A 16,561-nucleotide genomic window follows, 5' to 3' on the forward strand; every position below is an offset into this window, starting at 1 on the left:
GCAAAGCCTTATCTTGGAACTCCTAACAACTTTAATGTAAAACCATGCATTCTGGAATTTATCACCCTTATCATTAAAATAACTAAAAAGTCCCCAGTTTAAAGTCTGACGCCTTAATAAATTTGACAGTTTTTACGTCTTATTCAACTTCTTTCACAATGCTGAATAGACATTTCTTCGGCACAATTCTTTGGTACAATAACCACAAGCATATTTCAGCCACTGCTTTTATCTGAGCAACCCTTTTTATATCATCAGAGTAGAAATGATATGTTTTTTGACAAGTTATTCAATGATATAATCAAATCTAAAAACCTAATTTTTTCTCCAGTTTTGTATTATCTAGAAAGCCTTCCTTGTGTTCATTTTAAAAAAAAAAGTAATCTCTCCTTCCAACATGGGGCCCTAACTCACAACCCCAAGATCAAGAGTTACATTTGGGCTCCACTGACTGAGCCAGCCAGGTGCCCCCTGTTTTTGTTGTAGTTGTTGTTTTAATTTTATTTATTTACTTCTTTGAGAGAGTGACAGAGAGAGATCACTAGCAGGGGGAAGTGGGAGAGGGAAAAGAACACTTCCCACTGAGCAGGGAGCCTATGCAGGGCTCGATCCCAATACCCCAGGATCAGGACCTAAGCTGAAGGCAGATGCTTAACCGACTGAGCCACCCAGGTGCCCCCGTGTTTTTAGAGTATTCCTTGTGTTCATTTGTGTGACTCTTTATAAAAACAAGCAAAATGTAGACAACTGAAAATCCATGTTTTCATTTATCTGAATCTTAAAACCTGAACTTTGAAAGAATCCATCAGATATGTACTTTGAATGTGCTTTTGGGGGTTAGATCAGTGATGGGAACCAGCATGGGTATGGGTTCTCAAAGGTATTTGGAAATATGTGGGGGCAGTTTTGGTTCTCAATACCTAAGGCCACACCTGACCCTTGGTTTCCTTGAGCCAAGGAAGCTAAGTGACTCACACTCGTCTCAATAGAAATGTCAGCAGAAAAGAAGAAGGATTATATTTTTGTAAGTATCTGCTTATTTAATATAACTCAGACTTTAGCAGGCTCTTTTTGGTACAGTTTGGTTTTTCCTCACTTGTAACTTTGAATGGGTCTGTTGAGGATCTTTCATTGTCAGATTTCAATTTTGTTCATATAAAATTTTAGTTGATGACACTAAAACTTTAGTTGATGACACTACACCAGTAGGCAGGAATATTGGAGTTGCTTATTTTTTCAGAACTTTTGTGTTTTGTTGCAAAATCATATAATTTAGCCGGACTAAAGATCGGAAAATTTCACTGCATGAATTTTAAGAATTTGAGCAATTTTTGTCTCACTGAAATGAGACTGAGTGACCACTCTCATTGAACTTCCTTGCCTTCACAAGATTTCACGTGAAACATATATAGGCACTTGGTTTCATTTCACTGACCGTTAGTTAAATATCACTTAGTGTCAAATTGGCCCTTCTCACAATGAGATGCAATCTTATTTATTTATCATATTTTCTCATTAAACTTAATCTTTTAACTAATGACTCATTTCTATTTTTAAAGGTAGTTGATCTCACTAGAAAATTTTTAGGTAATCAGCTCACTTTGGGGTACCAGCTGAAAAGGTGCCTTTTCCTATTCCCCCACCATCTTGTCCTCCCCTAAAAGAATTTAAACAAAAAGTAGCTAAAATAATTATCATGACATGTGTTACTTGTTTGCTGCACAGCTTTCTGCGGCTTTCTGACAAGAGCAAACACAGGGCAGAAGCATCTGCGCCTTGCCAGGCATTTGATGAATTTGATTAATGTATGCTGAGGTAAGTCTACACCCCTGTGTAATTGTATGGGAGAGACTATGTGCAAGTATGAGTTAAAAAAAAAAAAAAGACTGTTGCAGAATTACTAGCTATTCAGGGCATTATATGTGTCCCAAAGATAGCTTAAAGAAAAAGGTATAGTTCAAGGTCTGCATAAAGATGAGGAAACCTGAGTAAAAGTTAATATGATGGTGGTCTCCAGTGTTTACAAAGACACTTTAAAAATAGTTCCAAAGTAAAAAATAGTTACAATATGTAATGACTGATTTATACCAGCTGGCCTAATGGTCTTGCTTGGTCCAGTCCAAGCTAGTTCCATGCTTTTCTTTTTCCTCAGTCTGATCTCATCACGTCTATGTCAGCTTCAGTTTAAATAATTCTGGAAAAACACGGACCCTTCTCAAGATCTCGTTTCCCCTCATCCAGTTCCTGATTCTAAACTCCCAGGGGCTGACTGACATAATCATTGTTTGACATCGTGGAGGAGGGAACCCTTCATTTCTTGGTCTTTCCTTAGCTTGTTTTACTGGGGAGTGAATGGCAAGTTTGCCTGATTTTATTTAATTTGTACCAAACAACTTGTCAAAAGTGATAGCTCTCAAATTTAGCTACATTCTCTTTTACTTATGTCAGGAGGTCCATGCCCTACTTTTTTTTTTTTTTTAAGTTTTATTTATTTAAGTAATTTCAACATGCAACATGGGGCTTGAAGTCATGAACCCAAGATCAAGAGTTGCAAGCTCATACCACTGAGCCAGCCAGGTGCCCCATGTCTTACCTTTGTAATGTGTGGACCTTTGCCTTGCAGATGGCCTCCAGGCAGGTGGACATCCATGTCTACCCACACGGGACCCATGGAAACGTCTGGATTTCCTCCATTCCCTTAGGAGCTGCAGGAAAATCCAGGGGTTTGTTTCTATCTCCTTTTTGATATAGATATGCCTTGTTGTTCTCTCTACCTTCTTGCTCCCTTAGAACCCAGAGTGCTCTATATGCTGTGACTTTCAGAATACTCCATACTTGGAGCTGAACACATGTTCTGTTTACTTTGGGATTTCCCAATTAAATGTTGGAGGGTCAGAGGGAGAAGAAGATTACCTGCTGAGAAGGGAGCCTGATGTGGGACTTGATCCTGGGACTCCAGGATCATGACCTGAGCCAAAGGCAGTTGCTTAAACAACTGAGCCACCCAGATGCCCTGAGATTTTTTTTTTTTTTTTTAATTTGTGGCAAAAAATGGAGGGGCTGGTGAAAAATCTGTTCTCCCACTTTGAATCTACTTCTTGTAATATTTTGTGGTCTTATCTGGGCAAGGGTAGGGGAGGCAATTTCTTTGTGACCTTAGAGATGAAAAATGTGGTATCTTTTTCTCTCCCTGTTTTATAGCAAAAGATTCTGCTGTGGGAGGATCAGCTATTTTACTGGGCAGCTTGCAAAGAGTGCACCACTAATACTTTGAAATCTCACCATGCCACACAAATTAAACACAATGACCTGAAAATTAGCACTTTAAGAATCAACCATTTCTTCTTCCCTGAAATTTATATGAAAGCAGTTTAGCTAGAAGATGTGTAAAGCTCCTTCAAAGATTCTTCAGTTTTCTGATGCTGAGTGATGATGACAATTATACTTTGATTTCTCAAGGATTAACACAAGCAGGATGGAGGCACTCATCATCTGCTTAAACACTGTTAACAGTGGGAAGATATCCTTTGTAAAGAAAATGTGAATTGGTGGTCTCAAGGTTGGAAGGAAGGAGAAGAGAAGGGATACATAGGGGAAAGTCTAGAAGGGTCCTGAGCATGAGGGATTTTTTTCCCCTTCGAGATGGGGGATGCGCCACCTTCCTGGCACACAGATGTATTCATTAATTCAGAAGTTCTCTGAGCCCTGTAGTTTTGGGATTTTTTTTTTTAAAGTAGGTTCCATGCCTAATGTGGAACACAATGTGGGGCCCAAACTCATGACCCTGAGATCAAGATCTGAGCTAAGATCAAGAGTCAGACACTTAGCCAATTGAGCCACCCAGGCATCCCTGAAGTTTTTGGGATTTTTATGGATGTTTCGTCATGTAGGCATGATCAATTATTAACTCAATCTCCAGCTCCTCTCCCCTCTCCAGAGGATGGGAATGGACCTGAAAATCCAAGTCTGCTAATCATGGCCTGCTCTTTCTGCACTTGATCTTAGCCAAAAGGCCGAGAAGTGATGGCCTACTCTTTCTGGCAACCAGCTCCCATCCTGAATTTATCCATGAGCCCATGAGTCCACCAAACATTACCTCAATAGGACAAAAGACACTCCTATTACTCAATAAATTCCAAAGTTTTAGGAGCTCTGAGTCAAGAACTGGCAACAGAGATCAAATGTATGTTTTTCATTATATCTGTTTAGGTGAGATGAACTTGACCTGATGGCTATAACATTCAATATAACTTAGAGGGTAAAGGCCATGGCCAGTAGGGAAGTTTAAAGAAACATCTACATAGCCTTTTTCTTAAATAGGCAACAAGGAAAAGCCACTCTGGCTAATGATTCAGATAAAAAGTTTGCTACATAGGTTAGTCTCAATCTCTGACTCAAAGAAAAATTGGGGTAAAAAGGAAAAAGGTCCTGATAGGAGAAGAGATTCCACAGTAAAAATATCTGTATCAGGACGCCTGTGGCTCAGTTATGCATCTCTCTTCAGCTCAGGTCATGCATGATACCTGGGTCTTGGGATTGAGTCTTGCATCAGACTCCTTGCTCAGCGGGGAGCCTGCTTCTCCTTCTGTCTTCTGCTCCCCCTGCTTGTGCTCTCTCTCTCTAACAAATAAATAAAATCAAAGCAAACAAAACAAAACAAAACAAAACTTCTATATCCATTTGTGCTGTTTTTGAAGACCCCCAGAGCCAGTTTCACATTCAGATGGGTGTGGATACTCTTCCTCTATTCTCAGAAATGAGGAAATGTCTCTTATGATACAATCAATTTCAACTAGTTGAAGTTTCAAATAAGAGAGAAATATTCTTGGGGAACCCCCTGAGGAACTCCTTCCTCTTCCTACCTTTGTTCAAATCAACCAGCTAACCTCCATCTGTGCCCACACTCTCTGACTTTGCTCGCTTTTTAATGTCCCTGCTTCTGTCACAGCCAAATACTCCACCCGTTTTCTTCATGCCCATCCCTCTCATCTTCTCATGGACTCTCCTGCGTCATCATGTCTCTGTCCTCCAGGACCATTTTTTTGTGAATGAGTGGAGACAGGGAGAGGTAGAGAGAAAATCTTAAGCAGGCTCCATACTTAGTGTGGAGCCCAATTCAGGGCTCCATCTCATAACCCTGAGATCATGACCTGAGGTGAAATCAAGAGTCAGTGGCTTAACTGACTGAGCCACCCAGCTGCCTTATGTTTCTTATCTTTATAAAAGTTTAGTTACCCAGGTACTGAGCTCTTTTATACTCTTCATGGCCAATGTTCATAAAATAGTTAAGAGTTAACTTCATTCATTGTTTGCACATACTCTTTCACCTCTTCACCGGATTCTAGTTTAACTTTAGCCAACCAGTGCACTAAATCCGTTCTACCAGTGAACTCCCTGTTCTAAATCCAAAAATGTATCAATCTTTATTGGTAGACTCTTCGTCGATATTTGACACCATTAACTACTTTCTTCTTTAAATGCTTCCTTCTATTGTTTTTATGACCCTCTCCTCTTGAAGGTTTCCTCCTGTCTTTCTAGCCCACCTATCTTAGCCTTGTGGGCTTGTCTTTCTTTATCCTTTGACTATTAGTAAATTTTAGGACTATTTTTAGGACTAATTTTTAGGACTATTACCAATTAATTGGTAATTACCAAGGTAATTACCAAGTAATTACCAATTACTATTGGTAATTGGTAATTCTATCTGCGGCTTTCTCCTGACACACTTCACATGTTTCCCCTCAGTAATTTCATCCACTTGCATAGTTTCAAGTATTATCCTTATGTCGACAATTTCATCCCTTTTTCTCCTGACATTTAGGCTTATACATCCACCAAATCTCTTAATATTTCCATTTGGTTATCCAGTACATATGTAAACCCAGTGTCTTCCCCACTACATCTTCATTTTCCTCTGGGTTCCCATCTTCATGAATAAGTATTTTGTCTATCCAAAGCCAAGCTTGAGTTCTAGGTAAGTTTTATTTCCTAATATCTTGAAGAATACCAAGATTTACTAACACCCATACTGTGTTTTAGCCATGCACATTTTCTCCAATCAAGTGAGGAAGACTAGAGGAACATGTCTACTAATTTATAATTACAATCTCAAGTTAAATATTTTAAGACTCAGATGTTAACCTAACATGGATAAAGGAAGATCAGCAGGACTATTTTACTATAAATTGAGTTAATGTATTCTTTATGGCCAGAATTCTATTGTCTATATATTGTTCAGAAAATTGTTAATCCATCTTTCAATAGATTTCAAGAGATGTGGTCTAAAGATTAATTGTGGTGATTTCTGGGAAGATTTTGAATCTAAACCCAAGGTACCCATGCTATAGTTAGGTCCACTAAAATTCCAGTGAAATATTCTCTAAGAAAGAAGAGTTTGCTGATGTTCCAGAGCTGGGTATTATGGCTATTAAAATCCCACATTAAAGAGATATGCTGGATTCATTTTTCAAGATTTGTTGGAGAGAGAAAGGTTATTCAAAGGATTTTATAGTAGACTTTTGTGGAATTTTATTTCCCTGGCCCTTAAAGAAGAAGAGTCTTTATTGATGGGTCTCTTAAGTCATGTGATGGGAGATTTGGAACCACTGCCACAGGGACTGAACCAAAATGCAAACACACCACACTGGCATGATTTCCCTGAAGTCCTCCTCCCTGGAGGAGAGAGACTGGTATGTGGGATTGGGAAGTTGGGTTGGATGAATACATTTTATTTTATTTTTTTTTAAATTTTATTTATTTATTTGACAGACAGAGATCACAAGTAGGCAGAGAGGCAGGCAGAGAGAGAGGGGAGGAAGCAGGCTCCCTGCAGAGCAGAGAGCCCGACATGGGGCTCGATCCCAGGACCCTGGGATCATGACCTGAGCCGAAGGCAGAGGCTTTAACCCACTGAGCCACCCAGGTGCCCCGGATGAATACATTTTAAATTGGATATATAGAGAGTTAAAAATAATAAACATTTTATTTTAGAATAGTTTTAGATTTAGCAAAATAATTATGAAAGGCATTCAGAGAGTTCCCATATATCCCACACTCAGTTTCCTCTTATCAACACCTTATATTAGTATGGTAGAGTTGTCACAAACAATGAACCAGTTTTTTCAGTTTTTCCCTGAACTATTCAGAAATACATATAGGAAAAAATAAAAGATAAGAAAAATGTATGTAATAGAACAAAAGATACATAAGAAATCCAGTAAGCATATAACATGAGTATTCTCTTTTTCTTTTCTATCCCACTATTATACACAGTTTGTCCTGGAACTTATATAAGTTTTTTATATAAGTTAAAACATTTTTATATTTTAAAGATTTTGTTTATTTAGGGAAAGAGAGAGAGTGCGTGCACATGCACATGTGTGAATGGGGGAAGGGTTAAGGGAGAGAGAGAGAGAGTCTCAAGAAGAGTCCATGCTGAGCGTGGAGCCTGATGTGGGGCTCCAAACCACAACCTGAAGATCATGACTGGACCTGAATTCAAGAGTCAGATGCTCAACCAACTGAGCCACCCAGGTGCCCCTAAAAAATATATATTTTTAAAGAAATTGTTAAGTTCACCATGGAAAAATGGATGATGGCTATGATAGAGAAAATTGCATAAAATGATATATAAATATTAATTTAACATTTACAAATTGTTGAGAGGAAAGCAAGCTAAGAATAATATAAACAAAAGGTAAAAAAAGTATTGCTAATACCTTGGAGAGAGTGACAAATCATCATTTCTGTGGAACACTATTAATTGATTCACCAGTCTCGAAGAGCAATTTGGCAATCATGAGCCACAGATATTTTAGACTTTTTTTCCCCAGTAATTGTAATTCTGAGAATTTATTCTATAGAAATAATCCTGAAAAATAAATGTACTATGCTCAGAGAGATTACCTTGGTCTCTCTATTTATAATAGAAATAGAAATAGTTAGGGGTGCCTGACTCAGTTGGTAGAGCATACAACTCTGGGTCTCAGGACTTTGAGTTCTGACCTCATGTTGTGTGTAGCAGTTACTTAAAAATAAATCTTTTTAGAGAAAGGAAATAAATCTTTAAACAAAAATTTTAAAAGTTAAAAATTAAAAAATCAAAAAATCAAAAAATTAAAAGTTAAAAAAATATTTTTTAAAAAAAGGAAATTAAACAATTTACATTCTGATAACTTAATGGGCTATTTTGTAATCATTAGAAATAATAGTTCTGAAGACAATGTATGTATATGTTTGTCATTTTAAAGATTTTATTTTTAAGTAATCTCTACACCCAATGGAGAGCTCAAAACTTACAACACTGAAATCAACAGTCACATGCTCCACTGACTGAACCAGCCAGGTACCCCTGTATATGTTTTATGTACAAAGAACAAAAGACTTGTATGTATGTAGCAAACAAATTTTAATTAAAAAAAATTTAAAAGAATTTTTTCTCAATAAAGATTAAGTTTATGTAAAAATAATACATTTCAAAAGGGTCAGTCATAGAAATGTAATCAGTAGGGCTTACATAAATTGGTTATCAGTACGATTTTTTAGAAGAAATTTTATTTATTTATTATTTTTTAAAAATGTGTTTTTTTTAAAAAGATTTTATTTATTTTATTTGACAGACAGCGATCACAAGTGGGCAGAGGCAGGCAGAGAGAGAGGAAGGGAAGCAGGCTCCCTGCCTAGCAGATAGCCTGACACGGGGCTTGATCCCAGCACCCTGGAATCACGACCTGAGCCGAAGGCAGAGGCTTTAACCCCCTGAGCCACCCAGGCACCCTGAAAAAAAAGTTTTATTTATTTATTTGACAGAGAGAGAGCACAAAAGTATGTAGAGTGGCAGGCAGAGGAAGAGGGAGAAGCAGACTCTCTGATGAGCAGGGAGACTGATGTGGGGCTCTATCCCAGGACCCTGGGATCATGACCTGAGCCGAAGGGAGCCACTTAACCAACTGAGTCACCCAGGTGCCCTAGAAGAAATTTTAACAATAAAAACTGTCATTAAATTTTATTAATTTTATATTACTGCTTTTGTGCAGAAAGGTGGTTTTATTAAAGCATGGGGGAAAGCTCTGTGGGCAGAAAAAGCTGCCATTAATGCATATTTTTAAAAAGATATATTGAAGGAGATATCTTCTTCCTGAGAAGAGCAAATAGGTATTCTGATGTCAACAGATACAATAGTGTCTTATTAATAACTGTCCAAATAGCGAATAAAATCTAAAATACTTTTATTTAATTCTTTTTCCTTTTGTTTAATCCATGTATATTTCAGAGAAAAGTTCACCCAAACGTCAGATTCACCTTTTAATTCACAAGAACGCTGATTTGGAAAATGTAATGTCTGTGTCTAAGTGTTTCATTTAATAGATATTCAGTGTTCTCATGTTTTGCTGACAGAAATCACAATTAAACTTCTATGATTCTAGTTGAGAAACCATGCCCCCTTTCATACTGATAAAAAGAGCCGTGACATGTTATAAAGGCATAATGTGCTAGTTATGTTTATTGAATTTTTATGAAGAGAAAAGGGTCAGAGTAAGTTCTATAAGTAGGTCTCGTAAAAAGAGATTCTAAAATCTAGAAACCAAGAAAAATAGAATAAAAATAAAACAAAATAAATAGAAAGAAAATAAAACTCATTAAGGCCTATGAAGAATGAAGGGATAGGTTTTTCAAGACCATTTAAAGAGGTGAACTGAGTCTTAATTTTGGCTTAATTAGCAATTGATATAAAATATTTACTTCTTTTCCAAGGCAAAGGGTCAAGGCAAAATATGTGGTTTGTTCAAAGCTCATAGTCTTTTTACTGTGGGCGAATAGTGGTAACATAATTATCAAAAGATAGCTGTATCATCCTTTTAAACGTTTATATTTTTCCCTAAATTTTGATATTTTGGCAGGCAACACTGAGTAAATAGATTTAATATTTGTGTAATATGACACACGGTGGCATTTAAACTGAAATAATGAATTTCGTTAAGTTTGTTTAAGAACTTGCAATGGGGGCACCTGGGTGGCATAGTCAGTTGAGTGACTGACCCTTTGCTGTGGTTGAGGTTGTGATCTCAGGGTCCTAAGATGGAGCCTGACAGCATGGCCTGTGCTCAATGCAGAGATGGTTTCAGATTCTCTCTCCCTCTTCCTCTGTCCCCCTTCCATGGGTCTCTCTCTCTCAGACAAATAAATAAATCTTAAAAAAAAAAAAAAAAGAACTTTTAATGGTATGATAGTGAAAAGCTCACTTTTCTCTCTTTTACTTCCCATTTGTTCACGTAAAATGAGATTTTTTTGTTGTCAAACGTTTTTCCTCTTAAGATTTAAGTATGTATGTATGTATGTATGTATGTATTTAAATAGGCTCCACACCCAACATGGAGCCCAACACAGGGCTCGAACTCACGACCCTGAGATCAAGACCTGATCAAGACCTGAGCTGAGATCAAGAGTTGGACGTTTCACCAACTGAAACACCCACGTGCCCCAATTACATATTAATTTTAAAAGACAATTCAGTTTAAAAGACTGGTTTATGCTTCCAAAGAATAAGATAGTTGTCACAGAAATCGAGATGAGCAGATGATGGCATGTTTGCCCATTTCCTTGAGAATTAATCATCAAAAATCTTTGAGAAAAGGAGTGCCTTCTTCATGGTCCTTCCAAGGGCAAAGGGATGTTTTCCTAGATTCCCTCCACGTGGGGTGGCTTTGGTTTGGATTGCCATTCAGAGTGTAGCTGTGTTAAGGCTTCACTTTCCATGAGCATTCTCCTCACCTTGAAAAAACATATGGTCTCCAGACCTCTTTTCCACCTGAAAAATAACTCTGAACAACAACCAGATCCTTCCTGCTCTTTATAGAATTTTTTTACATGAACATTTCTTTCTCCTCCACCAGCCCTTTCTCTTGTGAAATTTTATACGAAGAGAGACATTCTCTCAATCATTTGTCTGAGTTACTTTTATCAAAAATTGCTTCATACATACCACATATTCATAGGAATGTCTTCTCAGAAACTCTTTATTAACATCTAAAAAATTACTGCCTCCGCTCTTTTTCAAAAGAACAAAACAGGAGGGTGCCTGGGTGGCTTGGTGGGTTGAGCCACTGCCTTCGGCTCAGGTCACGATCTCAGGGTCCTGTCAAATAAATAAATAAAATATTAAAAAAAAGAACAAAACAGGATTTTATATCATGTTCAAGAGTAATTCTGAACTGTGATTGGGAGAATATAGGTCTGTTCATCCATTCTGTTGGAAGGCCTCATCAGATTAGGAAGGCAGGAGAGATTGGTTTTAGAATGATCTCTTGAAGAACTCCCTGTGTGGCCTACATTTTCTCCCCTGGAGTGTCCTGATCAGGTCTTTTTTTTTTTTTTTAAGATTTTATTTATTTATTTGAAAGAGAGAGAGATCACAAGTAGGCAGAGAGGCAGGTAGAGAGAGAGGGGGGAAGCAGGCTCCCTGCTGAGCAGAGAGCCCGATGCAGGGCTCAATCCCAGGACCCTGAGATCATGACCCGAGCCGAGGGCAGAGGGGTAACCCACTGAGCCACCCCCACACCCACTGATCTGGTCAGGCATCCCTCAAATGTTTTATCTTAACATAGCGTTGGCTCAGATTTCAGTGTTTCTTTATTTGATTAGGTTCAAATGTGTTATGGACTGAATGTGTGTCCTCCGAATTCCTATGTTTGAAATGTAGTCCTCAATGGGATGGGATTTTGAGGTGGGGCATTTGGGAGGTAATTAAGTGGAGCCCACGTGAAATGGATTAGTGCTTCCATAAGAGGAGGCCAGGGCGCTAGCTTGCCCTCATTCTGCCAGGAGAGGATGCAGTGAGAAGCCAGGCATCTGAAACCCAGAAGAGGGCGCTCACCAGGACCTGATCGTGCTGGCATCCTGTTCGTGGGCTTCTAGTCTCTGGAGCTGTAAGGAATAAATTTCTGTTGTAGTTAAGCCACCTAGTTTATAGTGCTTTGCAGCCTGAGCTAAGGCGAAGTGTGCCTGGGATTCCTTGGTATAGTTCCTTAGGAGGAAAGCCATGTTAAAAAACCCAAAAAACAAAAACAGAAATAAAAAACCAAGTTGCCTGACACTCAAGTATCCAGCGTGTAATAATGACAGAGGGATAGGATAACCACGGAGACAACCCTGTTGAAAAAGGGGGAGAAAGGAGGCAGGTAGCAATTTTGGAACCAAGCTGGGCACATGTCACCATTTCTGCAGACTCCGGGAACAGGAAATACTCTTTAATTAAGATTCATTTCTGCTCCTGGAAAGTTGTGTTCTGTGGCTTTTGGTTCTGCCTTCTGGGTTTTGGGTCAACACTCTAAGTCACACTTTTTTCCCACAAGAAAGGGCGTAAGCTTTCATCTGAGGAACACGCTCAGCTTGATTTCTGCTCAGAAGCCTCTTCTTTTTTTTTTTTTTTTTAAGATTTTATTTTATTTATTTGAGAGAGAGAGACAGTGAGAGAGAGAATGAGCGAGGAGAATGTCAGAGAGCGAAGCAGATGCCCCATGGAGCTGGGAGCCTGATGTGGGACTCGATCCCGGGACTCCAGGATCACGCCCTGAGCCGGAGGCAGTCGTTTAACCAACTGCGCCACCCAGGCGTCCCTCAGAAGCCTCTTCTTATTTTGAGCTGTTTTCGACCCATTTAGCCCAAGCTTTCAAGGACTTTGTAGGCTTCGTACATACTTCCTTGTGTATCTTTACAACCTGTGTTACCAAGTGAGGATGTGCTCCTTTAGACAAAAGCCACACTTGCTAAAGCCCTCTAACTTGTGCTGGAACACAGGGTGCTGTGGGAGGAATGCTTTTAAGATTCTTAGTAATCTGGGGCACCTGGGTGGCTCAGTGGGCTAAGCCTCTGCCTTTGGCTCAGGTCATGATGTCAGTAGTCCTGGGATCAAGCCCCGTGTCGGGTTCTCTGCTCAGCAGGGAGCCTGCTCCCGCCTCCCACCCCCAACCTGCCTGCCTTTCTGCCTACTTGTGATTTCTGTCTGTCAAATAAATAAATAAAATCTTAAAAAAAAAAAAAAGATTCTTAGTAATCCTGTGGTCTTTCTGAGAGGAGCTATGAGGCAACAACTTAATATTTCTGAGGTTTAACAAAGGGCTGATCTTGGCTATGTTCACTCATGTGTCTCCAGTCCCTTGGGAGAGTTGGTTGTCTAGCTGGGGTGACTGGGTCACGTGGCTTTTATCCTTCAGCAAAATAGTCCAGGTTTGTTCTCATGGTAGCAGAGTTCTAAGAGCAGCAGATAACAAACTCCAAAGTGAAAGTAGTTTTTAAGCTGGTGCTTGCATCACATTGGCCAAAGCAAATTATATAACCCACACAGATTCAAGAGGGAGGGAAGGTAATAGACTCTACCTTTTGGTTGGAGGAAATATATTTGAGGTCATTTAGCAATTTATTGCGCCTTTTATCTTGTCTATGAACAAGGCCTTCTAAAGTCTCAGTTGAACTACCTGTGTTGAATAGTCGTAGAGCTATGTAAATCCTGTCAAGTCTTAGGAGAGCTGCATATAGTTATGAATCTTATGTTATGCCTATCCTCACATTCCTTTTTACATGTCACTAATGTTGCAAATACTTGATCTTATTTTCTTGTTTGTTCAGGAATTGGTAGGAAGACCTTGAATCAACTTCTGAAGAAAAATTCATTGTTTATTGGTTGTTAATCATGGGAATTAAATGCTCGTTTCACCAGTAAAATACATATTTTTTATATTTTTATTTATTTATTTGACAGACAGATCACAAGTAGGCAGAGAGGCAGGCAGAGAGAGAGGAGGAAGCAGGCTCCCTGCTGAGCATAGAGCCCGATGCGGGGCTCGATCTCAGGACCCTGAGATCATGACCTGAGCCGAAGGCAGAGGCTTAATCCACTGAGCCACCCAGGCGCCCCTCACCAGTAAAATATTAATAGAATCATGAACATTCAGGGACTCCTAGAGCAGATACATTGTCCAGTTTAATGGACAATAGAGAATGTTCTTTTGACTTTCTTTATTAAGAAGAAAATCAGCTGGTTCTTTTAGCTTCAGGCATTTCAGTATAATACCATAGAGTTCCAGAATGCCATCTTCTCCTGTATTCTGTGGGTGGAGGGTATGAATGGAATCTCTATCAGGAAATAAGTTCAGTTCCAAGTATCCTTCCAATTCCGGGGTGACCAAGACCTCTCTGGTTATTTGTGAGGCTGACCTGCACTTTAGGGGATTTTAAGACCTAGGTAGATTGATTCTAAGTCTGGTACCTTCTCTGACTGTGGGTAACAGTCTAAATGTGGTCATAGGGTCACTATACTTGCTGGAATCATTGTATTTTGGATTATATAGTATGTGAGAGAAATTTCTTGATGCAAATAGCTTGTAAGCCTTTAAAAAAATTTTCTTCTAAAAGCTTTATTTATTTCTGCATTGCTTGGGAGAGGGCTCCAGGGTGGTTAGAATGCTGCCTAGTCCTACAACTAACAAATCAGGAAACGGTAGATGTTGGCGAGGATGCGGAGAAAGGGGAACCCTCCTACACTGTTGGTGGGAATGCAATTTGGTGCAGCCACTCTGGAAAACAGTATGGAGGTTCCTCAGAAAGTTGAAAATAGAGCCACCCTATGACCCAGCAATCACACTGCTGGGTATTTACCCTAAAGATACAAATGTAGTGATCCAAAGGGGCACGTGGACCCAAATGTTTATAATAGCAATGTCCACAATAGCTGAACTATGGAAAGAGCCCAGATGTCCATCGACAGGTGAATGGATAAAGATTTGCTATATATCTACAGTGGAATATTATGCAGCCATCACAAACTCTTTTGATGAAATCTTACCATTTGCAACAACATGGATGGAATTAGAGGGTGTTATGCTAAGCAAAGTAAGTCAATCAGAGAAAGACAATTATTGTATGATTTCCCTGACAGGAGGAATTTGAGAAGTAAGACAGAGGATCATAGGGGAAGGGAGGGAAAGATGAAACAAGAGGAAGCCAGAGAGGGAGACAAATAATAAGAGACTCTTATTTCAGGAAACAAACTGAGGGTTTCTGGAGGGGAGGGTGGGTGGGAGGGATTGGGTGGCTGGGTGATGGATATTGGGGAGGTTGTGTGCTATGGTGAGTGCCGTGCATTGTGTAAACCTGAAGAATCCCACCTGTACCCCTGAAACAAATAATACACCATATGTTAAAAAAATAAAAAGAAGTGCTGCCTAGTGGTTGCATGCAGGGAGGGGCTCAGCCCCGAGCCCTGGCACAGAGGGATGCCCACGGAGTCCTTCAGAGGCGGCTGGGCTCCGGAGGTTTTCCAAGAGGAAGCGACAGCCGCTCAGCCCGGGCCTGAGGGTGGCCTGCGGAGGGGAGGCAGGTGGTCGCCACCTTGTTGATGAGTTTCCCCTCCTCTCCCAGGAAGTGGTTCTCTGGGAAGTGGTCGAGATCTGCGTCTGCGCAGACAGATGCCCTGTCGCAGAACAGGAGGGCCGGCCTCGGGGGCTTCGCCAGGACCCTGGCAGGTTCCGTGGAGTTAAGGCCTCAGCCCTCTGTCCACTTGGGGCCGCTTCTCCACTTGCTGGGAGAAGCCGTGGCCCCTTCTGCGCTGGTTTGGCATCTTCTAGAGAAGCTGGTGCCCTCGAACGTGTCTGCTAATTCCCAGAAGGGGCCTGTGCGCTCCGGCACCTCACGGTCTCCGTGCACCTGCCCTCCCAGAGAGAGTTAAGTGTTGTGTGGGGGGGTCTGCAGGTACCTCTAGATGGTGGCCTCCTCCAGTGGAGTAACTCGGACAACGTGGACAGCCCATGGTGGATTGGCGGTGAGGAGCTAATGGCCGGCCCTGGGGGCAGAGGATGGCAGAGAAGGTGGGCCTGGAGGTTGGGACTGGAAACGAGGTCAGAGGGTGGTCAAAGGCTGCAAGAAGGGGTGACGCTGGGGAATCTCTCTTGTCCACTGTTGAAGCGAGGGGACAGATCTGTGATGCTGGGGCGGGGGCGGGCATGAGAGCTGAAATCACTCTTGGGAAACTTGCTCAAGAGGGATCTTACTGAAAGAGCGCAGGAAGGGTGTATCTATTACATACACAATCGTCTGAACCACCTGGATGCCCCTAAAATTTTTTTCTTTTTCTAAATGGAGTTTTGAGAGTCAAAAAGAGAGGAGCTGGACACAGAATTTATGCTGTTGTACAATTAGCAAGAAACTTGAGGAATCATGAGATGGCCTCATCTGTATCCCTGAGGAGACCAGTGGAGGACACCTGGGCTGGGGGTGGGGGGTGGTCTTACTTGTAGGAGATCAGAGTTGGAGGATAAGAGGTCTTCACCTGGGGGCTCAGCTTTAGGAGCCTGATGAATTTCACTCGTGCATGAGTTGAGGAAGACAATAGGAACCAAGCTGATCCTTGTAGATCATTTATCCCTGTTCATATGTGCCAGGTGTGGGTTATACACCAGAAGGGCAGTCCTGCCAGTTTGGAGACTTTGATAAGCTTTGTTGAAATTGTCCAGTCTGTACATTTCAAAGGTACAGTGCACCTCTCTCCCTATTTTTCCCTCTTCTCTCC

General features: G+C 40.5%; 1 long non-coding RNA gene across 1 annotated transcript in view; it reads left to right on the plus strand.

Annotated features, from left to right (window-relative positions):
* The first annotated feature begins 1,746 nt into the window (after positions 1-1,746).
* The window catches only part of LOC122891687, a 57,819-nt gene continuing 43,004 nt past the window's right edge, over positions 1,747-16,561 (plus strand). Inside the window, exons 1-2 of the long non-coding RNA XR_006381309.1 lie at positions 1,747-1,815; positions 2,624-2,723. This is a non-coding gene — a long non-coding RNA (uncharacterized LOC122891687). The remainder of the gene's footprint in view (positions 1,816-2,623; positions 2,724-16,561) is intronic.

This window comes from Neovison vison, chromosome 12, assembly GCF_020171115.1.
Source record: "Neovison vison isolate M4711 chromosome 12, ASM_NN_V1, whole genome shotgun sequence".
Lineage (NCBI taxonomy): Eukaryota > Metazoa > Chordata > Mammalia > Carnivora > Mustelidae > Neogale > Neogale vison.